The sequence below is a fragment of the Brienomyrus brachyistius genome, unplaced genomic scaffold (assembly GCF_023856365.1).
Source record: "Brienomyrus brachyistius isolate T26 unplaced genomic scaffold, BBRACH_0.4 scaffold57, whole genome shotgun sequence".
Classification (NCBI taxonomy): domain Eukaryota; kingdom Metazoa; phylum Chordata; class Actinopteri; order Osteoglossiformes; family Mormyridae; genus Brienomyrus; species Brienomyrus brachyistius.
In genome coordinates, this window is record NW_026042332.1 from 2,103,196 (window position 1) to 2,127,008 (window position 23,813).

Below are 23,813 nucleotides of genomic sequence, written 5' to 3' on the forward strand. Positions count from 1 at the left end.
TAGACAAATACAGAGAACCAGGCTTCTTAGAAGTTAAACATGGCAGCGGTGGGATTCGAACCCACGCCTCCGAAGAGACTGGAGCCTTAATCCAGCGCCTTGGACCGCTCGGCCACACTACCCATGTTATTCCTTACTTGGCAGTTCGGCTCATATGAAGAAGCTTTATATACAATAGGTATCCTAAGAGAAACAGGCAGGACTTGTATGCTGATTTGTGTTGAACCGTTATCGAACTCCAATAAGTCGGCCTCAAGAGAAAGTCACATTAAACACCCACATGCATTTTTAGAGTGAGGCAACTTTCTCTAGACAAATACAGACAACCAGGCTTCTTAGAAGTTAAACATGGCAGCGGTGGGATTCGAACCCATGCCTCCGAAGAGACAGGAGCCTTAATTCAGCGCCTTGGACCGCTCGGCCACACTACCCATGTTAACCCTTGTTTTGCAGTTCGGCTCATATGAAGAACCATTATATACAATAGGTATCCAAAGAGAAACAGGCAGGTCTTGTCTGCTGATTTGTGTTGAACCGCGGTCGAACTCCAATGAGTCGGCAACAAGAGAAAGTCACATTAGAGACCCACATGCATTTTTAGTGTGAGGAAACTTCCTCTAGACAAATACAGACAACCAGGCTTCTTAGAAGTTAAACATGGCAGCGGTGGGATTCGAACCCACGCCTCCGAAGAGACTGGAGCCTTAATCCAGCGCCTTGGACCGCTCGGCCACACTACCCATGTTATTCCTTACTTGGCAGTTCGGCTCATATGAAGAAGCTTTATATACAATAGGTATCCTAAGAGAAACAGGCAGGACTTGTATGCTGATTTGTGTTGAACCGTTATCGAACTCCAATAAGTCGGCCTCAAGAGAAAGTCACATTAAACACCCACATGCATTTTTAGAGTGAGGCAACTTTCTCTAGACAAATACAGACAACCAGGCTTCTTAGAAGTTAAACATGGCAGCGGTGGGATTCGAACCCATGCCTCCGAAGAGACAGGAGCCTTAATTCAGCGCCTTGGACCGCTCGGCCACACTACCCATGTTAACCCTTGTTTTGCAGTTCGGCTCATATGAAGAACCATTATATACAATAGGTATCCAAAGAGAAACAGGCAGGTCTTGTCTGCTGATTTGTGTTGAACCGCGGTCGAACTCCAATGAGTCGGCAACAAGAGAAAGTCACATTAGAGACCCACATGCATTTTTAGTGTGAGGAAACTTCCTCTAGACAAATACAGACAACCAGGCTTCTTAGAAGTTAAACATGGCAGCGGTGGGATTCGAACCCACGCCTCCGAAGAGACTGGAGCCTTAATCCAGCGCCTTGGACCGCTCGGCCACACTACCCATGTTATTCCTTACTTGGCAGTTCGGCTCATATGAAGAAGTTTTATATACAATAGGTATCCTAAGAGAAACAGGCAGGACTTGTATGCTGATTTGTGTTGAACCGTTATCGAACTCCAATAAGTCGGCCTCAAGAGAAAGTCACATTAGACACCCACATGCATTTTTAGTGTGAGGAAACTTTCTCTAGACAAATACAGACAAGCAGGCTTCTTAGAAGTTAAACATGGCAGCGGTGGGATTCGAACTCACGCCTCCTAAGAGACTTGAGCCGTAATCCAGCGCCTTGGACCGCACGGCCACGCTACCCATGTTATACCTTGTTTTGCAGTTCGGCTCATATGAAGAAGCTTTATATACAATAAGTATCCTAAGAGAAACAGGCAGGTCTTGTCTGCTGATTTGTGTTGAACCGTGGTCAAACTCCAATGAGTCGGCAACAAGAGAAAGTCACATTAGAGACCCACATGCATTTTTAGTGTGAGGAAACTTCCTCTAGACAAATACAGACAACCAGGCTTCTTAGAAGTTAAATATGGCAGCGGTGGGATTCGAACCCACACCTCCGGAGAGACTGGAGTCTTAATCCAGCGCCTTGGACCGCTCGGCCACACTACCCATGTTAGTCCTTATTTTGCAGTTCGGCTCATATGAAGAACCTTTATATACAATAAGTATCCTAAGAGAAACAGGCAGGACTTGTATGCTGATTTGTGTTGAACCGTTATCGAACTCCAATAAGTCGGCCTCAAGAGAAAGTCACATTAGACACCCACATGCATTTTTAGTGTGAGGAAACTTTCTCTAGACAAATACAGACAACCAGGCTTCTTAGAAGTTAAACATGGCAGCGGTGGGATTCGAACTCACGCCTCCTAAGAGACTTGAGCCGTAATCCAGCGCCTTGGACCGCTCGGCCACGCTACCCATGTTAAACCTTGTTTTGCAGTTCGGCTCATATGAAGAAGCTTTATATACAATAAGTATCCTAAGAGAAACAGGCAGGTCTTGTCTGCTGATTTGTGTTGAACCGCGGTCGAACTCCAATGAGTCGGCCACAAGAGAAAGTCACATTAGACACCCACATGCACTTTTAGTGTGAGGAAACTTTCTCTCGACAAATACAGACAACCCGGCTTCTTAGAAGTTAAATATGGCAGCGGTGGGATTCGAACCCATGCCTCCGAAGAGACAGGAGCCTTAATTCAGCGCCTTGGACCGCTCGGCCACACTACCCATGTTAATCCTTGTTTTGCAGTTCGGCAAATATGAAGAACCATTATATACAATAGGTATCCTAAGAGAAACAGGCAGGACTTGTATGCTGATTTGTGTTGAACCGTTATCGAACTCCAATAAGTCGGCCTCAAGAGAAAGTCACATTAGACACCCACATGCATTTTTAGTGTGAGGAAACTTTCTCTAGACAAATACAGACAACCAGGCTTCTTAGAAGTTAAACATGGCAGCGGTGGGATTCGAACTCACGCCTCCTAAGAGACTTGAGCCGTAATCCAGCGCCTTGGACCGCTCGGCCACGCTACCCATGTTATACCTTGTTTTGCAGTTCGGCTCATATGAAGAAGCTTTATATACAATAAGTATCCTAAGAGAAACAGGCAGGTCTTGTCTGCTGATTTGTGTTGAACCGTGGTCGAACTCCAATGAGTCGGCCACAAGAGAAAGTCACATTAGACACCCACATGCATTTTTAGTGTGAGGAAACTTCCTCTAGACAAATACAGACAAGGAGGCTTCTTAGAAGTTAAATATGGCAGCGGTGGGATTCGAACCCACACCTCCGAAGAGACTGGAGTCTTAATCCAGCGCCTTGGACCGCTCGGCCACACTACCCATGTTATTCCTTATTTTGCAGTTCGGCTCATATGAAGAACCTTTATATACAATAAGTATCCTAAGAGAAACAGGCAGGCCTTGTCTGCTGATTTGGTTGAACCATGGTCGAACTCCAAAGAGTCGGCAACAAGAGAAAGTCACATTAAACACCCACATGCATTTTTAGTGTGAGGAAACTTTCTCTCGACAAATACAGACAACCTGGCTTCATAGAAGTTAAATATGGCAGCGGTGGGATTCGAACCCACGCCTCCGAAGAGACTGGAGCCTAAATCCAGCGCCTTGGACCGCTCGGCCACACTACCCATGTTATTCCTTATTTTGCAGTTCGGCTCATATGAAGAACCTTTATATACAATAAGTATCCTAAGAGAAACAGGCAGGTCTTGTACGCTGAATTGTGTTGAACCGCGGTCGAACTCCAATGAGTCGGCAACAAGAGAAAGTCACATTAGACACCCACATGCATTTTTAGTGTGAGGAAACTTTCTCTAGACAAATACAGAGGAGCAGGCTTCTTAGAAGTTAAACATGGCAGCGGTGGGATTCGAACCCACGCCTCCGAAGAGACTGGAGCCTAAATCCAGCACCTTTGACCGCTCGGCCACACTACCCATGTCGTTCCTTGTTTTACAGTTCGGCCCTTATGAAAAACCTTTATATACAATAGGTATCCTAAGAGAAACAGGCAGGTCTTGTCTGCTGATTTGGTTGAACCGTGGTCGAACTCCAATGAGTCGGCAACAAGAGAAAGTCACATTAGACACCCACATGCATTTTTAGTGTGAGGAAACTTTCTCTCGACAAATGCAGATGAGCAGGCTTCTTAGAAGTTAAATATGGCAGCGGTGGGATTTGAACCCACGCCTCCGAAGAGACTGGAGCCTAAATCCAGCGCCTTGGACCGCTCGGCCACACTACCCATGTTATTCCTTATTTTGCAGTTCGGCTCATATGAAGAACCTTTATATACAATAAGTATCCTAAGAGAAACAGGCAGGCCTTGTCTGCTGATTTGGTTGAACCATGGTCGAACTCCAAAGAGTCAGCAACAAGAGAAAGTCACATTAAACACCCACATGCATTTTTAGTGTGAGGAAACTTTCTCTCGACAAATACAGACAACCTGGCTTCATAGAAGTTAAATATGGCAGCGGTGGGATTCGAACCCACGCCTCCGAAGAGACTGGAGCCTTAATCCAGCGCCTTGGACCGCTCGGCCACACTACCCATGTTATTCCTTATTTTGCAGTTCGGCTCATATGAAGAACCTTTATATACAATAGGTATCCTAAGAGAAACAGGCAGGTCTTGTCTGCTGATTTGTGTTGAACCGTGGTCGAACTCCAAAGAGTCGGCAACAAGAGAAAGTCACATTAGACACCCACATGCATTTTTAGTGTGAGGAAACTTCCTCTAGACAAATACAGACAAAGCAGGCTTCTTAGAAGTTAAATATGGCAGCGGTGGGATTCGAACCCACGCCTCCGAAGAGACTGGAGCCTTAATCCAGCGCCTTGGACCGCTCGGCCACGCTACCCATGTTATACCTTGTTTTGCAGTTCGGCTCATATGAAGAAGCTTTATATACAATAAGTATCCTAAGAGAAACAGGCAGGTCTTGTCTGCTGATTTGTGTTGAACCGTGGTCGAACTGCAATGAGTCGGCCACAAGAGAAAGTCACATTAGACACCCACATGCATTTTTAGTGTGAGGAAACTTCCTCTAGACAAATACAGACAAGCAGGCTTCTTAGAAGTTAAATATGGCAGCGGTGGGATTCGAACCCACACCTCCGGAGAGACTGGAGTCTTAATCCAGCGCCTTGGACCGCTCGGCCACACTACCCATGTTAGTCCTTATTTTGCAGTTCGGCTCATATGAAGAACCTTTATATACAATAAGTATCCTAAGAGAAACAGGCAGGACTTGTATGCTGATTTGTGTTGAACCGTTATCGAACTCCAATAAGTCGGCCTCAAGAGAAAGTCACATTAGACACCCACATGCATTTTTAGTGTGAGGAAACTTTCTCTAGACAAATGCAGACAACCAGGCTTCTTAGAAGTTAAACATGGCAGCGGTGGGATTCGAACTCACGCCTCCTAAGAGACTTGAGCCGTAATCTAGCGCCTTGGACCGCTCGGCCACGCTACCCATGTTAAACCTTGTTTTGCAGTTCGGCTCATATGAAGAAGCTTTATATACAATAAGTATCCTAAGAGAAACAGGCAGGTCTTGTCTGCTGATTTGTGTTGAACCGCGGTCGAACTCCAATGAGTCGGCCACAAGAGAAAGTCACATTAGACACCCACATGCACTTTTAGTGTGAGGAAACTTTCTCTCGACAAATACAGACAACCCGGCTTCTTAGAAGTTAAATATGGCAGCGGTGGGATTCGAACCCATGCCTCCGAAGAGACAGGAGCCTTAATTCAGCGCCTTGGACCGCTCGGCCACACTACCCATGTTAATCCTTGTTTTGCAGTTCGGCAAATATGAAGAACCATTATATACAATAGGTATCCTAAGAGAAACAGGCAGGACTTGTATGCTGATTTGTGTTGAACCGTTATCGAACTCCAATAAGTCGGCCTCAAGAGAAAGTCACATTAGACACCCACATGCATTTTTAGTGTGAGGAAACTTTCTCTAGACAAATACAGACAACCAGGCTTCTTAGAAGTTAAACATGGCAGCGGTGGGATTCGAACTCACGCCTCCTAAGAGACTTGAGCCGTAATCCAGCGCCTTGGACCGCTCGGCCACGCTACCCATGTTATACCTTGTTTTGCAGTTCGGCTCATATGAAGAAGCTTTATATACAATAAGTATCCTAAGAGAAACAGGCAGGTCTTGTCTGCTGATTTGTGTTGAACCGTGGTCGAACTCCAATGAGTCGGCCACAAGAGAAAGTCACATTAGACACCCACATGCATTTTTAGTGTGAGGAAACTTCCTCTAGACAAATACAGACAAGGAGGCTTCTTAGAAGTTAAATATGGCAGCGGTGGGATTCGAACCCACACCTCCGAAGAGACTGGAGTCTTAATCCAGCGCCTTGGACCGCTCGGCCACACTACCCATGTTATTCCTTATTTTGCAGTTCGGCTCATATGAAGAACCTTTATATACAATAAGAATCCTAAGAGAAACAGGCAGGTCTTGTCTGCTGATTTGTGTTGAACCGTGGTCGATCTCCAATGAGTCGGCCACAAGAGAAAGTCACATTAGACACCCACATGCACTTTTAGTGTGAGGAAACTTTCTCTCGACAAATACAGACAACCCGGCTTCTTAGAAGTTAAATATGGCAGCGGTGGGATTCGAACCCATGCCTCCGAAGAGACAGGAGCCTTAATTCAGCGCCTTGGACCGCTCGGCCACACTACCCATGTTAATCCTTGTTTTGCAGTTCGGCTCATATGAAGAACCATTATATACAATAGGTATCCAAAGAGAAACAGGCAGGTCTTGTCTGCTGATTTGTGTTGAACCGCGGTCGAACTCCAATGAGTCGGCAACAAGAGAAAGTCACATTAGAGACCCACATGCATTTTTAGTGTGAGGAAACTTCCTCTAGACAAATACAGACAACCAGGCTTCTTAGAAGTTAAACATGGCAGCGGTGGGATTCGAACCCACGCCTCCGAAGAGACTGGAGCCTTAATCCAGCGCCTTGGACCGCTCGGCCACACTACCCATGTTATTCCTTACTTGGCAGTTCGGCTCATATGAAGAAGCTTTATATACAATAGGTATCCTAAGAGAAACAGGCAGGACTTGTATGCTGATTTGTGTTGAACCGTTATCGAACTCCAATAAGTCGGCCTCAAGAGAAAGTCACATTAGACACCCACATGCATTTTTAGTGTGAGGAAACTTTCTCTCGACAAATACAGACAACCTGGCTTCATAGAAGTTAAATATGGCAGCGGTGGGATTCGAACCCACGCCTCCGAAGAGACTGGAGCCTTAATCCAGCGCCTTGGACCGCTCGGCCACACTACCCATGTTATTCCTTATTTTGCAGTTCGGCTCATATGAAGAACTTTTATATACAATAGGTATCCTAAGAGAAACAGGCAGGTCTTGTCTGCTGATTTGTGTTGAACCGTGGTCGAACTCCAAAGAGTCGGCAACAAGAGAAAGTCACATTAGACACCCACATGCATTTTTAGTGTGAGGAAACTTCCTCTAGACAAATACAGACAAGCAGGCTTCTTAGAAGTTAAATATGGCAGCGGTGGGATTCGAACCCACGCCTCCGAAGAGACTGGAGTCTTAATCCAGCGCCTTGGACCGCTCGGCCACACTACCCATGTTACTCCTTATTTTGCAGTTCGGCTCATATGAAGAACCTTTATGTACAATAAGTATCCTAAGAGAAACAGGCAGGTCTTGTCTGCTGATTTGTGTTGAACCGTGGTCGAACTCCAATGAGTCGGCCACAAGAGAAAGTCACATTAGACACCCACATGCACTTTTAGTGTGAGGAAACTTTCTCTCGACAAATACAGACAACCTGGCTTCTTAGAAGTTAAATATGGCAGCGGTGGGATTCGAACCCATGCCTCCGAAGAGACAGGAGCCTTAATTCAGCGCCTTGGACCGCTCGGCCACACTACCCATGTTAATCCTTGTTTTGCAGTTCGGCTCATATGAAGAACCATTATATACAATAGGTATCCAAAGAGAAACAGGCAGGTCTTGTCTGCTGATTTGTGTTGAACCACGGTCGAACTCCAATGAGTCGGCAACAAGAGAAAGTCACATTAGAGAACCACATGCATTTTTAGTGTGAGGAAACTTCCTCTAGACAAATACAGACAACCAGGCTTCTTAGAAGTTAAACATGGCGGCGGTGGGATTCGAACCCACGCCTCCGAAGAGACTGGAGCCTTAATCCAGCGCCTTGGACCGCTCGGCCACACTACCCATGTTATTCCTTACTTGGCAGTTCGGCTCATATGAAGAAGCTTTATATACAATAGGTATCCTAAGAGAAACAGGCAGGAATTGTATGCTGATTTGTGTTGAACCGTTATCGAACTCCAATAAGTCGGCCTCAAGAGAAAGTCACATTAAACACCCACGTGCATTTTTAGAGTGAGGCAACTTTCTCTAGACAAATACAGACAACCAGGCTTCTTAGAAGTTAAACATGGCAGCGGTGGGATTCGAACCCATGCCTCCGAAGAGACAGGAGCCTTAATTCAGCGCCTTGGACCGCTCGGCCACACTACCCATGTTAACCCTTGTTTTGCAGTTCGGCTCATATGAAGAACCATTATATACAATAGGTATCCAAAGAGAAACAGGCAGGTCTTGTCTGCTGATTTGTGTTGAACCGCGGTCGAACTCCAATGAGTCGGCAACAAGAGAAAGTCACATTAGACACCCACATGCATTTTTAGTGTGAGGAAACTTCCTCTAGACAAATACAGACAAGCAGGCTTCTTAGAAGTTAAATATGGCAGCGGTGGGATTCGAACCCACGCCTCCGAAGAGACTGGAGTCTTAATCCAGCGCCTTGGACCGCTCGGCCACACTACCCATGTTACTCCTTATTTTGCAGTTCGGCTCATATGAAGAACCTTTATATACAATAAGTATCCTAAGAGAAACAGGCAGGTCTTGTCTGCTGATTTGTGTTGAACCGTGGTCGAACTCCAATGAGTCGGCCACAAGAGAAAGTCACATTAGACACCCACATGCACTTTTAGTGTGAGGAAACTTTCTCTCGACAAATACAGACAACCTGGCTTCTTAGAAGTTAAATATGGCAGCGGTGGGATTCGAACCCATGCCTCCGAAGAGACAGGAGCCTTAATTCAGCGCCTTGGACCGCTCGGCCACACTACCCATGTTAATCCTTGTTTTGCAGTTCGGCTCATATGAAGAACCATTATATACAATAGGTATCCAAAGAGAAACAGGCAGGTCTTGTCTGCTGATTTGTGTTGAACCACGGTCGAACTCCAATGAGTCGGCAACAAGAGAAAGTCACATTAGAGACCCACATGCATTTTTAGTGTGAGGAAACTTCCTCTAGACAAATACAGACAACCAGGCTTCTTAGAAGTTAAACATGGCAGCGGTGGGATTCGAACCCACGCCTCCGAAGAGACTGGAGCCTTAATCCAGCGCCTTGGACCGCTCGGCCACACTACCCATGTTATTCCTTACTTGGCAGTTCGGCTCATATGAAGAAGCTTTATATACAATAGGTATCCTAAGAGAAACAGGCAGGACTTGTATGCTGATTTGTGTTGAACCGTTATCGAACTCCAATAAGTCGGCCTCAAGAGAAAGTCACATTAAACACCCACATGCATTTTTAGAGTGAGGCAACTTTCTCTAGACAAATACAGACAACCAGGCTTCTTAGAAGTTAAACATGGCAGCGGTGGGATTCGAACCCATGCCTCCGAAGAGACAGGAGCCTTAATTCAGCGCCTTGGACCGCTCGGCCACACTACCCATGTTAACCCTTGTTTTGCAGTTCGGCTCATATGAAGAACCATTATATACAATAGGTATCCAAAGAGAAACAGGCAGGTCTTGTCTGCTGATTTGTGTTGAACCGCGGTCGAACTCCAATGAGTCGGCAACAAGAGAAAGTCACATTAGAGACCCACATGCATTTTTAGTGTGAGGAAACTTCCTCTAGACAAATACAGACAACCAGGCTTCTTAGAAGTTAAACATGGCAGCGGTGGGATTCGAACCCACGCCTCCGAAGAGACTGGAGCCTTAATCCAGCGCCTTGGACCGCTCGGCCACACTACCCATGTTATTCCTTACTTGGCAGTTCGGCTCATATGAAGAAGCTTTATATACAATAGGTATCCTAAGAGAAACAGGCAGGACTTGTATGCTGATTTGTGTTGAACCGTTATCGAACTCCAATAAGTCGGCCTCAAGAGAAAGTCACATTAAACACCCACATGCATTTTTAGAGTGAGGCAACTTTCTCTAGACAAATACAGACAACCAGGCTTCTTAGAAGTTAAACATGGCAGCGGTGGGATTCGAACCCATGCCTCCGAAGAGACAGGAGCCTTAATTCAGCGCCTTGGACCGCTCGGCCACACTACCCATGTTAACCCTTGTTTTGCAGTTCGGCTCATATGAAGAACCATTATATACAATAGGTATCCAAAGAGAAACAGGCAGGTCTTGTCTGCTGATTTGTGTTGAACCGCGGTCGAACTCCAATGAGTCGGCAACAAGAGAAAGTCACATTAGAGACCCACATGCATTTTTAGTGTGAGGAAACTTCCTCTAGACAAATACAGACAACCAGGCTTCTTAGAAGTTAAACATGGCAGCGGTGGGATTCGAACCCACGCCTCCGAAGAGACTGGAGCCTTAATCCAGCGCCTTGGACCGCTCGGCCACACTACCCATGTTATTCCTTACTTGGCAGTTCGGCTCATATGAAGAAGTTTTATATACAATAGGTATCCTAAGAGAAACAGGCAGGACTTGTATGCTGATTTGTGTTGAACCGTTATCGAACTCCAATAAGTCGGCCTCAAGAGAAAGTCACATTAGACACCCACATGCATTTTTAGTGTGAGGAAACTTTCTCTAGACAAATACAGACAAGCAGGCTTCTTAGAAGTTAAACATGGCAGCGGTGGGATTCGAACTCACGCCTCCTAAGAGACTTGAGCCGTAATCCAGCGCCTTGGACCGCACGGCCACGCTACCCATGTTATACCTTGTTTTGCAGTTCGGCTCATATGAAGAAGCTTTATATACAATAAGTATCCTAAGAGAAACAGGCAGGTCTTGTCTGCTGATTTGTGTTGAACCGTGGTCAAACTCCAATGAGTCGGCAACAAGAGAAAGTCACATTAGAGACCCACATGCATTTTTAGTGTGAGGAAACTTCCTCTAGACAAATACAGACAACCAGGCTTCTTAGAAGTTAAATATGGCAGCGGTGGGATTCGAACCCACACCTCCGGAGAGACTGGAGTCTTAATCCAGCGCCTTGGACCGCTCGGCCACACTACCCATGTTAGTCCTTATTTTGCAGTTCGGCTCATATGAAGAACCTTTATATACAATAAGTATCCTAAGAGAAACAGGCAGGACTTGTATGCTGATTTGTGTTGAACCGTTATCGAACTCCAATAAGTCGGCCTCAAGAGAAAGTCACATTAGACACCCACATGCATTTTTAGTGTGAGGAAACTTTCTCTAGACAAATACAGACAACCAGGCTTCTTAGAAGTTAAACATGGCAGCGGTGGGATTCGAACTCACGCCTCCTAAGAGACTTGAGCCGTAATCCAGCGCCTTGGACCGCTCGGCCACGCTACCCATGTTAAACCTTGTTTTGCAGTTCGGCTCATATGAAGAAGCTTTATATACAATAAGTATCCTAAGAGAAACAGGCAGGTCTTGTCTGCTGATTTGTGTTGAACCGCGGTCGAACTCCAATGAGTCGGCCACAAGAGAAAGTCACATTAGACACCCACATGCACTTTTAGTGTGAGGAAACTTTCTCTCGACAAATACAGACAACCCGGCTTCTTAGAAGTTAAATATGGCAGCGGTGGGATTCGAACCCATGCCTCCGAAGAGACAGGAGCCTTAATTCAGCGCCTTGGACCGCTCGGCCACACTACCCATGTTAATCCTTGTTTTGCAGTTCGGCAAATATGAAGAACCATTATATACAATAGGTATCCTAAGAGAAACAGGCAGGACTTGTATGCTGATTTGTGTTGAACCGTTATCGAACTCCAATAAGTCGGCCTCAAGAGAAAGTCACATTAGACACCCACATGCATTTTTAGTGTGAGGAAACTTTCTCTAGACAAATACAGACAACCAGGCTTCTTAGAAGTTAAACATGGCAGCGGTGGGATTCGAACTCACGCCTCCTAAGAGACTTGAGCCGTAATCCAGCGCCTTGGACCGCTCGGCCACGCTACCCATGTTATACCTTGTTTTGCAGTTCGGCTCATATGAAGAAGCTTTATATACAATAAGTATCCTAAGAGAAACAGGCAGGTCTTGTCTGCTGATTTGTGTTGAACCGTGGTCGAACTCCAATGAGTCGGCCACAAGAGAAAGTCACATTAGACACCCACATGCATTTTTAGTGTGAGGAAACTTCCTCTAGACAAATACAGACAAGGAGGCTTCTTAGAAGTTAAATATGGCAGCGGTGGGATTCGAACCCACACCTCCGAAGAGACTGGAGTCTTAATCCAGCGCCTTGGACCGCTCGGCCACACTACCCATGTTATTCCTTATTTTGCAGTTCGGCTCATATGAAGAACCTTTATATACAATAAGAATCCTAAGAGAAACAGGCAGGTCTTGTCTGCTGATTTGTGTTGAACCGTGGTCGATCTCCAATGAGTCGGCCACAAGAGAAAGTCACATTAGACACCCACATGCACTTTTAGTGTGAGGAAACTTTCTCTCGACAAATACAGACAACCCGGCTTCTTAGAAGTTAAATATGGCAGCGGTGGGATTCGAACCCATGCCTCCGAAGAGACAGGAGCCTTAATTCAGCGCCTTGGACCGCTCGGCCACACTACCCATGTTAATCCTTGTTTTGCAGTTCGGCTCATATGAAGAACCATTATATACAATAGGTATCCAAAGAGAAACAGGCAGGTCTTGTCTGCTGATTTGTGTTGAACCGCGGTCGAACTCCAATGAGTCGGCAACAAGAGAAAGTCACATTAGAGACCCACATGCATTTTTAGTGTGGGGAAACTTCCTCTAGACAAATACAGACAACCAGGCTTCTTAGAAGTTAAACATGGCAGCGGTGGGATTCGAACCCACGCCTCCGAAGAGACTGGAGCCTTAATCCAGCGCCTTGGACCGCTCGGCCACACTACCCATGTTATTCCTTACTTGGCAGTTCGGCTCATATGAAGAAGCTTTATATACAATAGGTATCCTAAGAGAAACAGGCAGGACTTGTATGCTGATTTGTGTTGAACCGTTATCGAACTCCAATAAGTCGGCCTCAAGAGAAAGTCACATTAGACACCCACATGCATTTTTAGTGTGAGGAAACTTTCTCTCGACAAATACAGACAACCTGGCTTCATAGAAGTTAAATATGGCAGCGGTGGGATTCGAACCCACGCCTCCGAAGAGACTGGAGCCTTAATCCAGCGCCTTGGACCGCTCGGCCACACTACCCATGTTATTCCTTATTTTGCAGTTCGGCTCATATGAAGAACTTTTATATACAATAGGTATCCTAAGAGAAACAGGCAGGTCTTGTCTGCTGATTTGTGTTGAACCGTGGTCGAACTCCAAAGAGTCGGCAACAAGAGAAAGTCACATTAGACACCCACATGCATTTTTAGTGTGAGGAAACTTCCTCTAGACAAATACAGACAAGCAGGCTTCTTAGAAGTTAAATATGGCAGCGGTGGGATTCGAACCCACGCCTCCGAAGAGACTGGAGTCTTAATCCAGCGCCTTGGACCGCTCGGCCACACTACCCATGTTACTCCTTATTTTGCAGTTCGGCTCATATGAAGAACCTTTATGTACAATAAGTATCCTAAGAGAAACAGGCAGGTCTTGTCTGCTGATTTGTGTTGAACCGTGGTCGAACTCCAATGAGTCGGCCACAAGAGAAAGTCACATTAGACACCCACATGCACTTTTAGTGTGAGGAAACTTTCTCTCGACAAATACAGACAACCTGGCTTCTTAGAAGTTAAATATGGCAGCGGTGGGATTCGAACCCATGCCTCCGAAGAGACAGGAGCCTTAATTCAGCGCCTTGGACCGCTCGGCCACACTACCCATGTTAATCCTTGTTTTGCAGTTCGGCTCATATGAAGAACCATTATATACAATAGGTATCCAAAGAGAAACAGGCAGGTCTTGTCTGCTGATTTGTGTTGAACCACGGTCGAACTCCAATGAGTCGGCAACAAGAGAAAGTCACATTAGAGACCCACATGCATTTTTAGTGTGAGGAAACTTCCTCTAGACAAATACAGACAACCAGGCTTCTTAGAAGTTAAACATGGCGGCGGTGGGATTCGAACCCACGCCTCCGAAGAGACTGGAGCCTTAATCCAGCGCCTTGGACCGCTCGGCCACACTACCCATGTTATTCCTTACTTGGCAGTTCGGCTCATATGAAGAAGCTTTATATACAATAGGTATCCTAAGAGAAACAGGCAGGAATTGTATGCTGATTTGTGTTGAACCGTTATCGAACTCCAATAAGTCGGCCTCAAGAGAAAGTCACATTAAACACCCACGTGCATTTTTAGAGTGAGGCAACTTTCTCTAGACAAATACAGACAACCAGGCTTCTTAGAAGTTAAACATGGCAGCGGTGGGATTCGAACCCATGCCTCCGAAGAGACAGGAGCCTTAATTCAGCGCCTTGGACCGCTCGGCCACACTACCCATGTTAACCCTTGTTTTGCAGTTCGGCTCATATGAAGAACCATTATATACAATAGGTATCCAAAGAGAAACAGGCAGGTCTTGTCTGCTGATTTGTGTTGAACCGCGGTCGAACTCCAATGAGTCGGCAACAAGAGAAAGTCACATTAGACACCCACATGCATTTTTAGTGTGAGGAAACTTCCTCTAGACAAATACAGACAAGCAGGCTTCTTAGAAGTTAAATATGGCAGCGGTGGGATTCGAACCCACGCCTCCGAAGAGACTGGAGTCTTAATCCAGCGCCTTGGACCGCTCGGCCACACTACCCATGTTACTCCTTATTTTGCAGTTCGGCTCATATGAAGAACCTTTATATACAATAAGTATCCTAAGAGAAACAGGCAGGTCTTGTCTGCTGATTTGTGTTGAACCGTGGTCGAACTCCAATGAGTCGGCCACAAGAGAAAGTCACATTAGACACCCACATGCACTTTTAGTGTGAGGAAACTTTCTCTCGACAAATACAGACAACCTGGCTTCTTAGAAGTTAAATATGGCAGCGGTGGGATTCGAACCCATGCCTCCGAAGAGACAGGAGCCTTAATTCAGCGCCTTGGACCGCTCGGCCACACTACCCATGTTAATCCTTGTTTTGCAGTTCGGCTCATATGAAGAACCATTATATACAATAGGTATCCAAAGAGAAACAGGCAGGTCTTGTCTGCTGATTTGTGTTGAACCACGGTCGAACTCCAATGAGTCGGCAACAAGAGAAAGTCACATTAGAGACCCACATGCATTTTTAGTGTGAGGAAACTTCCTCTAGACAAATACAGACAACCAGGCTTCTTAGAAGTTAAACATGGCAGCGGTGGGATTCGAACCCACGCCTCCGAAGAGACTGGAGCCTTAATCCAGCGCCTTGGACCGCTCGGCCACACTACCCATGTTATTCCTTACTTGGCAGTTCGGCTCATATGAAGAAGCTTTATATACAATAGGTATCCTAAGAGAAACAGGCAGGACTTGTATGCTGATTTGTGTTGAACCGTTATCGAACTCCAATAAGTCGGCCTCAAGAGAAAGTCACATTAAACACCCACATGCATTTTTAGAGTGAGGCAACTTTCTCTAGACAAATACAGACAACCAGGCTTCTTAGAAGTTAAACATGGCAGCGGTGGGATTCGAACCCATGCCTCCGAAGAGACAGGAGCCTTAATTCAGCGCCTTGGACCGCTCGGCCACACTACCCATGTTAACCCTTGTTTTGCAGTTCGGCTCATATGAAGAACCATTATATACAATAGGTATCCAAAGAGAAACAGGCAGGTCTTGTCTGCTGATTTGTGTTGAACCGCGGTCGAACTCCAATGAGTCGGCAACAAGAGAAAGTCACATTAGAGACCCACATGCATTTTTAGTGTGAGGAAACTTCCTCTAGACAAATACAGACAACCAGGCTTCTTAGAAGTTAAACATGGCAGCGGTGGGATTCGAACCCACGCCTCCGAAGAGACTGGAGCCTTAATCCAGCGCCTTGGACCGCTCGGCCACACTACCCATGTTATTCCTTACTTGGCAGTTCGGCTCATATGAAGAAGCTTTATATACAATAGGTATCCTAAGAGAAACAGGCAGGACTTGTATGCTGATTTGTGTTGAACCGTTATCGAACTCCAATAAGTCGGCCTCAAGAGAAAGTCACATTAAACACCCACATGCATTTTTAGAGTGAGGCAACTTTCTCTAGACAAATACAGACAACCAGGCTTCTTAGAAGTTAAACATGGCAGCGGTGGGATTCGAACCCATGCCTCCGAAGAGACAGGAGCCTTAATTCAGCGCCTTGGACCGCTCGGCCACACTACCCATGTTAACCCTTGTTTTGCAGTTCGGCTCATATGAAGAACCATTATATACAATAGGTATCCAAAGAGAAACAGGCAGGTCTTGTCTGCTGATTTGTGTTGAACCGCGGTCGAACTCCAATGAGTCGGCAACAAGAGAAAGTCACATTAGAGACCCACATGCATTTTTAGTGTGAGGAAACTTCCTCTAGACAAATACAGACAACCAGGCTTCTTAGAAGTTAAACATGGCAGCGGTGGGATTCGAACCCACGCCTCCGAAGAGACTGGAGCCTTAATCCAGCGCCTTGGACCGCTCGGCCACACTACCCATGTTATTCCTTACTTGGCAGTTCGGCTCATATGAAGAAGTTTTATATACAATAGGTATCCTAAGAGAAACAGGCAGGACTTGTATGCTGATTTGTGTTGAACCGTTATCGAACTCCAATAAGTCGGCCTCAAGAGAAAGTCACATTAGACACCCACATGCATTTTTAGTGTGAGGAAACTTTCTCTAGACAAATACAGACAACCAGGCTTCTTAGAAGTTAAACATGGCAGCGGTGGGATTCGAACTCACGCCTCCTAAGAGACTTGAGCCGTAATCCAGCGCCTTGGACCGCACGGCCACGCTACCCATGTTATACCTTGTTTTGCAGTTCGGCTCATATGAAGAAGCTTTATATACAATAAGTATACTAAGAGAAACAGGCAGGTCTTGTCTGCTGATTTGTGTTGAACCGTGGTCAAACTCCAATGAGTCGGCAACAAGAGAAAGTCACATTAGAGACCCACATGCATTTTTAGTGTGAGGAAACTTCCTCTAGACAAATACAGACAACCAGGCTTCTTAGAAGTTAAACATGGCAGCGGTGGGATTCGAACCCACGCCTCCGAAGAGACTGGAGCCTTAATCCAGCGCCTTGGACCGCTCGGCCACACTACCCATGTTATTCCTTACTTGGCAGTTCGGCTCATATGAAGAAGTTTTATATACAATAGGTATCCTAAGAGAAACAGGCAGGACTTGTATGCTGATTTGTGTTGAACCGTTATCGAACTCCAATAAGTCGGCCTCAAGAGAAAGTCACATTAGACACCCACATGCATTTTTAGTGTGAGGAAACTTTCTCTAGACAAATACAGACAACCAGGCTTCTTAGAAGTTAAACATGGCAGCGGTGGGATTCGAACTCACGCCTCCTAAGAGACTTGAGCCGTAATCCAGCGCCTTGGACCGCACGGCCACGCTACCCATGTTATACCTTGTTTTGCAGTTCGGCTCATATGAAGAAGCTTTATATACAATAAGTATCCTAAGAGAAACAGGCAGGTCTTGTCTGCTGATTTGTGTTGAACCGTGGTCAAACTCCAATGAGTCGGCAACAAGAGAAAGTCACATTAGAGACCCACATGCATTTTTAGTGTGAGGAAACTTCCTCTAGACAAATACAGACAACCAGGCTTCTTAGAAGTTAAACATGGCAGCGGTGGGATTCGAACCCACGCCTCCGAAGAGACTGGAGCCTTAATCCAGCGCCTTGGACCGCTCGGCCACACTACCCATGTTATTCCTTACTTGGCAGTTCGGCTCATATGAAGAACCTTTATATACAATAGGTATCCTAAGAGAAACAGGCAGGACTTGTATGCTGATTTGTGTTGAACCGTTATCGAACTCCAATAAGTCGGCCTCAAGAGAAAGTCACATTAGACACCCACATGCATTTTTAGTGTGAGGAAACTTTCTCTAGACAAATACAGACAACCAGGCTTCTTAGAAGTTAAACATGGCAGCGGTGGGATTCGAACTCACGCCTCCTAAGAGACTTGAGCCGTAATCCAGCGCCTTGGACCGCTCGGCCACGCTACCCATGTTATACCTTGTTTTGCAGTTCGGCTCATATGAAGAAGCTTTATATACAATAAGTATCCTAAGAGAAACAGGCAGGTCTTGTCTGCTGATTTGTGTTGAACCGTGGTCAAACTCCAATGAGTCGGCAACAAGAGAAAGTCACATTAGACACCCACATGCATTTTTAGTGTGAGGAAACTTTCTCTAGACAAATACAGAGGAGCAGGCTTCTTAGAAGTTAAACATGGCAGCGGTGGGATTCGAACCCACGCCTCCGAAGAGACTGGAGCCTAAATCCAGTGCCTTTGACCGCTCGGCCACACTACCCATGTCGTTCCTTGTTTTATAGTTCGGCCCTTATGAAAAACCTTTATATACAATAGGTATCCTAAGAGAAACAGGCAGGTCTTGTCTGCTGATTTGGTTGAACCGTGGTCGAACTCCAATGAGTCGGCAACAAGAGAAAGTCACATTAGACACCCACATGCATTTTTAGTGTGAGGAAACTTTCTCTCGACAAATGCAGATGAGCGGGCTTCTTAGAAGTTAAATATGGCAGCGGTGGGATTTGAACCCACGCCTCCGAAGAGACTGGAGCCTAAATCCAGCGCCTTGGACCGCTCGGCCACACTACCCATGTTATTCCTTATTTTGCAGTTCGGCTCATATGAAGAACCTTTATATACAATAAGTATCCTAAGAGAAACAGGCAGGTCTTGTCTGCTGATTTGGTTGAACCGTGGTCGAACTCCAAAGAGTCGGCAACAAGAGAAAGTCACATTAAACACCCACATGCATTTTTAGTGTGAGGAAACTTTCTCTCGACAAATACAGACAACCTGGCTTCATAGAAGTTAAATATGGCAGCGGTGGGATTCGAACCCACGCCTCCGAAGAGACTGGAGCCTTAATCCAGCGCCTTGGACCGCTCGGCCACACTACCCATGTTATTCCTTATTTTGCAGTTCGGCTCATATGAAGAACCTTTATATACAATAGGTATCCTAAGAGAAACAGGCAGGTCTTGTCTGCTGATTTGTGTTGAACCGTGGTCGAACTCCAAAGAGTCGGCAACAAGAGAAAGTCACATTAGACACCCACATGCATTTTTAGTGTGAGGAAACTTCCTCTAGACAAATACAGACAAGCAGGCTTCTTAGAAGTTAAATATGGCAGCGGTGGGATTCGAACCCACGCCTCCGAAGAGACTGGATTCTTAATCCAGCGCCTTGGACCGCTCGGCCACACTACCCATGTTACTCCTTATTTTGCAGTTCGGCTCATATGAAGAACCTTTATATACAATAAGTATCCTAAGAGAAACAGACAGGTCTTGTCTGCTGATTTGTGTTGAACCGTGGTCGAACTCCAATGAGTCGGCCACAAGAGAAAGTCACATTAGACACCCACATGCACTTTTAGTGTGAGGAAACTTTCTCTCGACAAATACAGACAACCTGGCTTCTTAGAAGTTAAATATGGCAGCGGTGGGATTCGAACCCATGCCTCCGAAGAGACAGGAGCCTTAATTCAGCGCCTTGGACCGCTCGGCCACACTACCCATGTTAATCCTTGTTTTGCAGTTCGGCTCATATGAAGAACCATTATATACAATAGGTATCCAAAGAGAAACAGGCAGGTCTTGTCTGCTGATTTGTGTTGAACCGCGGTCGAACTCCAATGAGTCGGCAACAAGAGAAAGTCACATTAGAGACCCACATGCATTTTTAGTGTGAGGAAACTTCCTCTAGACAAATACAGACAACCAGGCTTCTTAGAAGTTAAACATGGCAGCGGTGGGATTCGAACCCACGCCTCCGAAGAGACTGGAGCCTTAATCCAGCGCCTTGGACCGCTCGGCCACACTACCCATGTTATTCCTTACTTGGCAGTTCGGCTCATATGAAGAAGCTTTATATACAATAGGTATCCTAAGAGAAACAGGCAGGACTTGTATGCTGATTTGTGTTGAACCGTTATCGAACTCCAATAAGTCGGCCTCAAGAGAAAGTCACATTAAACACCCACATGCATTTTTAGAGTGAGGCAACTTTCTCTAGACAAATACAGACAACCAGGCTTCTTAGAAGTTAAACATGGCAGCGGTGGGATTCGAACCCATGCCTCCGAAGAGACAGGAGCCTTAATTCAGCGCCTTGGACCGCTCGGCCACACTACCCATGTTAACCCTTGTTTTGCAGTTCGGCTCATATGAAGAACCATTATATACAATAGGTATCCAAAGAGAAACAGGCAGGTCTTGTCTGCTGATTTGTGTTGAACCGCGGTCGAACTCCAATGAGTCGGCAACAAGAGAAAGTCACATTAGAGACCCACATGCATTTTTAGTGTGAGGAAACTTCCTCTAGACAAATACAGACAACCAGGCTTCTTAGAAGTTAAACATGGCAGCGGTGGGATTCGAACCCACGCCTCCGAAGAGACTGGAGCCTTAATCCAGCGCCTTGGACCGCTCGGCCACACTACCCATGTTATTCCTTACTTGGCAGTTCGGCTCATATGAAGAAGTTTTATATACAATAGGTATCCTAAGAGAAACAGGCAGGACTTGTATGCTGATTTGTGTTGAACCGTTATCGAACTCCAATAAGTCGGCCTCAAGAGAAAGTCACATTAGACACCCACATGCATTTTTAGTGTGAGGAAACTTTCTCTAGACAAATACAGACAACCAGGCTTCTTAGAAGTTAAACATGGCAGCGGTGGGATTCGAACTCACGCCTCCTAAGAGACTTGAGCCGTAATCCAGCGCCTTGGACCGCTCGGCCACGCTACCCATGTTATACCTTGTTTTGCAGTTCGGCTCATATGAAGAAGCTTTATATACAATAAGTATCCTAAGAGAAACAGGCAGGTCTTGTCTGCTGATTTGTGTTGAACCGTGGTCAAACTCCAATGAGTCGGCAACAAGAGAAAGTCACATTAGACACCCACATGCATTTTTAGTGTGAGGAAACTTTCTCTAGACAAATACAGAGGAGCAGGCTTCTTAGAAGTTAAACATGGCAGCGGTGGGATTCGAACCCACGCCTCCGAAGAGACTGGAGCCTAAATCCAGCGCCTTTGACCGCTCGGCCACACTACCCATGTCGTTCCTTGTTTTATAGTTCGGCCCTTATGAAAAACCTTTATATACAATAGGTATCCTAAGAGAAACAGGCAGGTCTTGTCTGCTGATTTGGTTGAACCGTGGTCGAACTCCAATGAGTCGGCAACAAGAGAAAGTCACATTAGACACCCACATGCATTTTTAGTGTGAGGAAACTTTCTCTCGACAAATGCAGATGAGCGGGCTTCTTAGAAGTTAAATATGGCAGCGGTGGGATTTGAACCCACGCCTCCGAAGAGACTGGAGCCTAAATCCAGCGCCTTGGACCGCTCGGCCACACTACCCATGTTATTCCTTATTTTGCAGTTCGGCTCATATGAAGAACCTTTATATACAATAAGTATCCTAAGAGAAACAGGCAGGTCTTGTCTGCTGATTTGGTTGAACCGTGGTCGAACTCCAAAGAGTCGGCAACAAGAGAAAGTCACATTAAACACCCACATGCATTTTTAGTGTGAGGAAACTTTCTCTCGACAAATACAGACAACCTGGCTTCATAGAAGTTAAATATGGCAGCGGTGGGATTCGAACTCACGCCTCCGAAGAGACTGGAGCCTTAATCCAGCGCCTTGGACCGCTCGGCCACACTACCCATGTTATTCCTTATTTTGCAGTTCGGCTCATATGAAGAACCTTTATATACAATAGGTATCCTAAGAGAAACAGGCAGGTCTTGTCTGCTGATTTGTGTTGAACCGTGGTCGAACTCCAAAGAGTCGGCAACAAGAGAAAGTCACATTAGACACCCACATGCATTTTTAGTGTGAGGAAACTTCCTCTAGACAAATACAGACAAGCAGGCTTCTTAGAAGTTAAATATGGCAGCGGTGGGATTCGAACCCACGCCTCCGAAGAGACTGGATTCTTAATCCAGCGCCTTGGACCGCTCGGCCACACTACCCATGTTACTCCTTATTTTGCAGTTCGGCTCATATGAAGAACCTTTATATACAATAAGTATCCTAAGAGAAACAGACAGGTCTTGTCTGCTGATTTGTGTTGAACCGTGGTCGAACTCCAATGAGTCGGCCACAAGAGAAAGTCACATTAGACACCCACATGCACTTTTAGTGTGAGGAAACTTTCTCTCGACAAATACAGACAACCTGGCTTCTTAGAAGTTAAATATGGCAGCGGTGGGATTCGAACCCATGCCTCCGAAGAGACAGGAGCCTTAATTCAGCGCCTTGGACCGCTCGGCCACACTACCCATGTTAATCCTTGTTTTGCAGTTCGGCTCATATGAAGAACCATTATATACAATAGGTATCCAAAGAGAAACAGGCAGGTCTTGTCTGCTGATTTGTGTTGAACCGCGGTCGAACTCCAATGAGTCGGCAACAAGAGAAAGTCACATTAGAGACCCACATGCATTTTTAGTGTGAGGAAACTTCCTCTAGACAAATACAGACAACCAGGCTTCTTAGAAGTTAAACATGGCAGCGGTGGGATTCGAACCCACGCCTCCGAAGAGACTGGAGCCTTAATCCAGCGCCTTGGACCGCTCGGCCACACTACCCATGTTATTCCTTACTTGGCAGTTCGGCTCATATGAAGAAGCTTTATATACAATAGGTATCCTAAGAGAAACAGGCAGGACTTGTATGCTGATTTGTGTTGAACCGTTATCGAACTCCAATAAGTCGGCCTCAAGAGAAAGTCACATTAAACACCCACATGCATTTTTAGAGTGAGGCAACTTTCTCTAGACAAATACAGACAACCAGGCTTCTTAGAAGTTAAACATGGCAGCGGTGGGATTCGAACCCATGCCTCCGAAGAGACAGGAGCCTTAATTCAGCGCCTTGGACCGCTCGGCCATACTACCCATGTTAACCCTTGTTTTGCAGTTCGGCTCATATGAAGAACCATTATATACAATAGGTATCCAAAGAGAAACAGGCAGGTCTTGTCTGCTGATTTGTGTTGAACCGCGGTCGAACTCCAATGAGTCGGCAACAAGAGAAAGTCACATTAGAGACCCACATGCATTTTTAGTGTGAGGAAACTTCCTCTAGACAAATACAGACAACCAGGCTTCTTAGAAGTTAAACATGGCAGCGGTGGGATTCGAACCCACGCCTCCGAAGAGACTGGAGCCTTAATCCAGCGCCTTGGACCGCTCGGCCACACTACCCATGTTATTCCTTACTTGGCAGTTCGGCTCATATGAAGAAGTTTTATATACAATAGGTATCCTAAGAGAAACAGGCAGGACTTGTATGCTGATTTGTGTTGAACCGTTATCGAACTCCAATAAGTCGGCCTCAAGAGAAAGTCACATTAGACACCCACATGCATTTTTAGTGTGAGGAAACTTTCTCTAGACAAATACAGAGGAGCAGGCTTC

The 23,813-nt window shown here is 45.8% G+C and overlaps 51 non-coding genes across 51 annotated transcripts; all 51 read right to left on the minus strand.

Moving 5' to 3' along the window:
- Positions 1–40: 40 nt before the first annotated feature.
- On the minus strand, positions 41–122 carry trnal-aag (transfer RNA leucine (anticodon AAG)). The gene has a single exon. It is a non-coding gene; the product is annotated as a tRNA-Leu (tRNA).
- Positions 123–658: 536 nt separating this feature from the next.
- On the minus strand, positions 659–740 carry trnal-aag (transfer RNA leucine (anticodon AAG)). The gene has a single exon. It is a non-coding gene; the product is annotated as a tRNA-Leu (tRNA).
- Positions 741–1,276: 536 nt separating this feature from the next.
- On the minus strand, positions 1,277–1,358 carry trnal-aag (transfer RNA leucine (anticodon AAG)). Its single transcript has one exon. It is a non-coding gene; the product is annotated as a tRNA-Leu (tRNA).
- Positions 1,359–1,894: 536 nt separating this feature from the next.
- Positions 1,895–1,976, minus strand: trnal-aag (transfer RNA leucine (anticodon AAG)). The gene has a single exon. It is a non-coding gene; the product is annotated as a tRNA-Leu (tRNA).
- Positions 1,977–2,203: 227 nt separating this feature from the next.
- Positions 2,204–2,285, minus strand: trnar-acg (transfer RNA arginine (anticodon ACG)). The gene has a single exon. It is a non-coding gene; the product is annotated as a tRNA-Arg (tRNA).
- Positions 2,286–2,821: 536 nt separating this feature from the next.
- trnar-acg (transfer RNA arginine (anticodon ACG)) lies at positions 2,822–2,903 on the minus strand. Its single transcript has one exon. It is a non-coding gene; the product is annotated as a tRNA-Arg (tRNA).
- Positions 2,904–3,130: 227 nt separating this feature from the next.
- trnal-aag (transfer RNA leucine (anticodon AAG)) lies at positions 3,131–3,212 on the minus strand. The gene has a single exon. It is a non-coding gene; the product is annotated as a tRNA-Leu (tRNA).
- Positions 3,213–3,438: 226 nt separating this feature from the next.
- On the minus strand, positions 3,439–3,520 carry trnal-uag (transfer RNA leucine (anticodon UAG)). The gene has a single exon. It is a non-coding gene; the product is annotated as a tRNA-Leu (tRNA).
- A 227-nt stretch (positions 3,521–3,747) lies between these two features.
- Positions 3,748–3,829, minus strand: trnal-uag (transfer RNA leucine (anticodon UAG)). The gene has a single exon. It is a non-coding gene; the product is annotated as a tRNA-Leu (tRNA).
- Positions 3,830–4,055: 226 nt separating this feature from the next.
- On the minus strand, positions 4,056–4,137 carry trnal-uag (transfer RNA leucine (anticodon UAG)). The gene has a single exon. It is a non-coding gene; the product is annotated as a tRNA-Leu (tRNA).
- Positions 4,138–4,363: 226 nt separating this feature from the next.
- trnal-aag (transfer RNA leucine (anticodon AAG)) lies at positions 4,364–4,445 on the minus strand. Its single transcript has one exon. It is a non-coding gene; the product is annotated as a tRNA-Leu (tRNA).
- A 228-nt stretch (positions 4,446–4,673) lies between these two features.
- Positions 4,674–4,755, minus strand: trnal-aag (transfer RNA leucine (anticodon AAG)). The gene has a single exon. It is a non-coding gene; the product is annotated as a tRNA-Leu (tRNA).
- A 227-nt stretch (positions 4,756–4,982) lies between these two features.
- trnal-aag (transfer RNA leucine (anticodon AAG)) lies at positions 4,983–5,064 on the minus strand. The gene has a single exon. It is a non-coding gene; the product is annotated as a tRNA-Leu (tRNA).
- Positions 5,065–5,291: 227 nt separating this feature from the next.
- On the minus strand, positions 5,292–5,373 carry trnar-acg (transfer RNA arginine (anticodon ACG)). The gene has a single exon. It is a non-coding gene; the product is annotated as a tRNA-Arg (tRNA).
- A 536-nt stretch (positions 5,374–5,909) lies between these two features.
- trnar-acg (transfer RNA arginine (anticodon ACG)) lies at positions 5,910–5,991 on the minus strand. The gene has a single exon. It is a non-coding gene; the product is annotated as a tRNA-Arg (tRNA).
- Positions 5,992–6,218: 227 nt separating this feature from the next.
- Positions 6,219–6,300, minus strand: trnal-aag (transfer RNA leucine (anticodon AAG)). The gene has a single exon. It is a non-coding gene; the product is annotated as a tRNA-Leu (tRNA).
- Positions 6,301–6,836: 536 nt separating this feature from the next.
- trnal-aag (transfer RNA leucine (anticodon AAG)) lies at positions 6,837–6,918 on the minus strand. Its single transcript has one exon. It is a non-coding gene; the product is annotated as a tRNA-Leu (tRNA).
- A 227-nt stretch (positions 6,919–7,145) lies between these two features.
- trnal-aag (transfer RNA leucine (anticodon AAG)) lies at positions 7,146–7,227 on the minus strand. The gene has a single exon. It is a non-coding gene; the product is annotated as a tRNA-Leu (tRNA).
- Positions 7,228–7,454: 227 nt separating this feature from the next.
- On the minus strand, positions 7,455–7,536 carry trnal-aag (transfer RNA leucine (anticodon AAG)). The gene has a single exon. It is a non-coding gene; the product is annotated as a tRNA-Leu (tRNA).
- A 536-nt stretch (positions 7,537–8,072) lies between these two features.
- Positions 8,073–8,154, minus strand: trnal-aag (transfer RNA leucine (anticodon AAG)). The gene has a single exon. It is a non-coding gene; the product is annotated as a tRNA-Leu (tRNA).
- A 536-nt stretch (positions 8,155–8,690) lies between these two features.
- Positions 8,691–8,772, minus strand: trnal-aag (transfer RNA leucine (anticodon AAG)). Its single transcript has one exon. It is a non-coding gene; the product is annotated as a tRNA-Leu (tRNA).
- Positions 8,773–9,308: 536 nt separating this feature from the next.
- Positions 9,309–9,390, minus strand: trnal-aag (transfer RNA leucine (anticodon AAG)). Its single transcript has one exon. It is a non-coding gene; the product is annotated as a tRNA-Leu (tRNA).
- A 536-nt stretch (positions 9,391–9,926) lies between these two features.
- trnal-aag (transfer RNA leucine (anticodon AAG)) lies at positions 9,927–10,008 on the minus strand. Its single transcript has one exon. It is a non-coding gene; the product is annotated as a tRNA-Leu (tRNA).
- A 536-nt stretch (positions 10,009–10,544) lies between these two features.
- On the minus strand, positions 10,545–10,626 carry trnal-aag (transfer RNA leucine (anticodon AAG)). Its single transcript has one exon. It is a non-coding gene; the product is annotated as a tRNA-Leu (tRNA).
- A 536-nt stretch (positions 10,627–11,162) lies between these two features.
- Positions 11,163–11,244, minus strand: trnal-aag (transfer RNA leucine (anticodon AAG)). The gene has a single exon. It is a non-coding gene; the product is annotated as a tRNA-Leu (tRNA).
- A 227-nt stretch (positions 11,245–11,471) lies between these two features.
- Positions 11,472–11,553, minus strand: trnar-acg (transfer RNA arginine (anticodon ACG)). Its single transcript has one exon. It is a non-coding gene; the product is annotated as a tRNA-Arg (tRNA).
- A 536-nt stretch (positions 11,554–12,089) lies between these two features.
- On the minus strand, positions 12,090–12,171 carry trnar-acg (transfer RNA arginine (anticodon ACG)). Its single transcript has one exon. It is a non-coding gene; the product is annotated as a tRNA-Arg (tRNA).
- A 227-nt stretch (positions 12,172–12,398) lies between these two features.
- On the minus strand, positions 12,399–12,480 carry trnal-aag (transfer RNA leucine (anticodon AAG)). The gene has a single exon. It is a non-coding gene; the product is annotated as a tRNA-Leu (tRNA).
- A 536-nt stretch (positions 12,481–13,016) lies between these two features.
- trnal-aag (transfer RNA leucine (anticodon AAG)) lies at positions 13,017–13,098 on the minus strand. The gene has a single exon. It is a non-coding gene; the product is annotated as a tRNA-Leu (tRNA).
- Positions 13,099–13,325: 227 nt separating this feature from the next.
- On the minus strand, positions 13,326–13,407 carry trnal-aag (transfer RNA leucine (anticodon AAG)). Its single transcript has one exon. It is a non-coding gene; the product is annotated as a tRNA-Leu (tRNA).
- Positions 13,408–13,634: 227 nt separating this feature from the next.
- trnal-aag (transfer RNA leucine (anticodon AAG)) lies at positions 13,635–13,716 on the minus strand. The gene has a single exon. It is a non-coding gene; the product is annotated as a tRNA-Leu (tRNA).
- A 536-nt stretch (positions 13,717–14,252) lies between these two features.
- On the minus strand, positions 14,253–14,334 carry trnal-aag (transfer RNA leucine (anticodon AAG)). The gene has a single exon. It is a non-coding gene; the product is annotated as a tRNA-Leu (tRNA).
- A 536-nt stretch (positions 14,335–14,870) lies between these two features.
- On the minus strand, positions 14,871–14,952 carry trnal-aag (transfer RNA leucine (anticodon AAG)). Its single transcript has one exon. It is a non-coding gene; the product is annotated as a tRNA-Leu (tRNA).
- A 536-nt stretch (positions 14,953–15,488) lies between these two features.
- On the minus strand, positions 15,489–15,570 carry trnal-aag (transfer RNA leucine (anticodon AAG)). The gene has a single exon. It is a non-coding gene; the product is annotated as a tRNA-Leu (tRNA).
- A 536-nt stretch (positions 15,571–16,106) lies between these two features.
- On the minus strand, positions 16,107–16,188 carry trnal-aag (transfer RNA leucine (anticodon AAG)). Its single transcript has one exon. It is a non-coding gene; the product is annotated as a tRNA-Leu (tRNA).
- A 536-nt stretch (positions 16,189–16,724) lies between these two features.
- trnal-aag (transfer RNA leucine (anticodon AAG)) lies at positions 16,725–16,806 on the minus strand. Its single transcript has one exon. It is a non-coding gene; the product is annotated as a tRNA-Leu (tRNA).
- A 536-nt stretch (positions 16,807–17,342) lies between these two features.
- trnal-aag (transfer RNA leucine (anticodon AAG)) lies at positions 17,343–17,424 on the minus strand. The gene has a single exon. It is a non-coding gene; the product is annotated as a tRNA-Leu (tRNA).
- Positions 17,425–17,960: 536 nt separating this feature from the next.
- Positions 17,961–18,042, minus strand: trnal-aag (transfer RNA leucine (anticodon AAG)). The gene has a single exon. It is a non-coding gene; the product is annotated as a tRNA-Leu (tRNA).
- Positions 18,043–18,269: 227 nt separating this feature from the next.
- Positions 18,270–18,351, minus strand: trnar-acg (transfer RNA arginine (anticodon ACG)). The gene has a single exon. It is a non-coding gene; the product is annotated as a tRNA-Arg (tRNA).
- Positions 18,352–18,578: 227 nt separating this feature from the next.
- trnal-uag (transfer RNA leucine (anticodon UAG)) lies at positions 18,579–18,660 on the minus strand. Its single transcript has one exon. It is a non-coding gene; the product is annotated as a tRNA-Leu (tRNA).
- A 226-nt stretch (positions 18,661–18,886) lies between these two features.
- Positions 18,887–18,968, minus strand: trnal-uag (transfer RNA leucine (anticodon UAG)). Its single transcript has one exon. It is a non-coding gene; the product is annotated as a tRNA-Leu (tRNA).
- Positions 18,969–19,194: 226 nt separating this feature from the next.
- On the minus strand, positions 19,195–19,276 carry trnal-aag (transfer RNA leucine (anticodon AAG)). Its single transcript has one exon. It is a non-coding gene; the product is annotated as a tRNA-Leu (tRNA).
- Positions 19,277–19,503: 227 nt separating this feature from the next.
- On the minus strand, positions 19,504–19,585 carry trnal-aag (transfer RNA leucine (anticodon AAG)). The gene has a single exon. It is a non-coding gene; the product is annotated as a tRNA-Leu (tRNA).
- Positions 19,586–20,121: 536 nt separating this feature from the next.
- Positions 20,122–20,203, minus strand: trnal-aag (transfer RNA leucine (anticodon AAG)). The gene has a single exon. It is a non-coding gene; the product is annotated as a tRNA-Leu (tRNA).
- A 536-nt stretch (positions 20,204–20,739) lies between these two features.
- Positions 20,740–20,821, minus strand: trnal-aag (transfer RNA leucine (anticodon AAG)). Its single transcript has one exon. It is a non-coding gene; the product is annotated as a tRNA-Leu (tRNA).
- Positions 20,822–21,048: 227 nt separating this feature from the next.
- trnar-acg (transfer RNA arginine (anticodon ACG)) lies at positions 21,049–21,130 on the minus strand. Its single transcript has one exon. It is a non-coding gene; the product is annotated as a tRNA-Arg (tRNA).
- Positions 21,131–21,357: 227 nt separating this feature from the next.
- trnal-uag (transfer RNA leucine (anticodon UAG)) lies at positions 21,358–21,439 on the minus strand. Its single transcript has one exon. It is a non-coding gene; the product is annotated as a tRNA-Leu (tRNA).
- A 226-nt stretch (positions 21,440–21,665) lies between these two features.
- trnal-uag (transfer RNA leucine (anticodon UAG)) lies at positions 21,666–21,747 on the minus strand. The gene has a single exon. It is a non-coding gene; the product is annotated as a tRNA-Leu (tRNA).
- Positions 21,748–22,282: 535 nt separating this feature from the next.
- Positions 22,283–22,364, minus strand: trnal-aag (transfer RNA leucine (anticodon AAG)). Its single transcript has one exon. It is a non-coding gene; the product is annotated as a tRNA-Leu (tRNA).
- Positions 22,365–22,900: 536 nt separating this feature from the next.
- trnal-aag (transfer RNA leucine (anticodon AAG)) lies at positions 22,901–22,982 on the minus strand. The gene has a single exon. It is a non-coding gene; the product is annotated as a tRNA-Leu (tRNA).
- Positions 22,983–23,518: 536 nt separating this feature from the next.
- Positions 23,519–23,600, minus strand: trnal-aag (transfer RNA leucine (anticodon AAG)). The gene has a single exon. It is a non-coding gene; the product is annotated as a tRNA-Leu (tRNA).
- Positions 23,601–23,813: the final 213 nt, after the last annotated feature.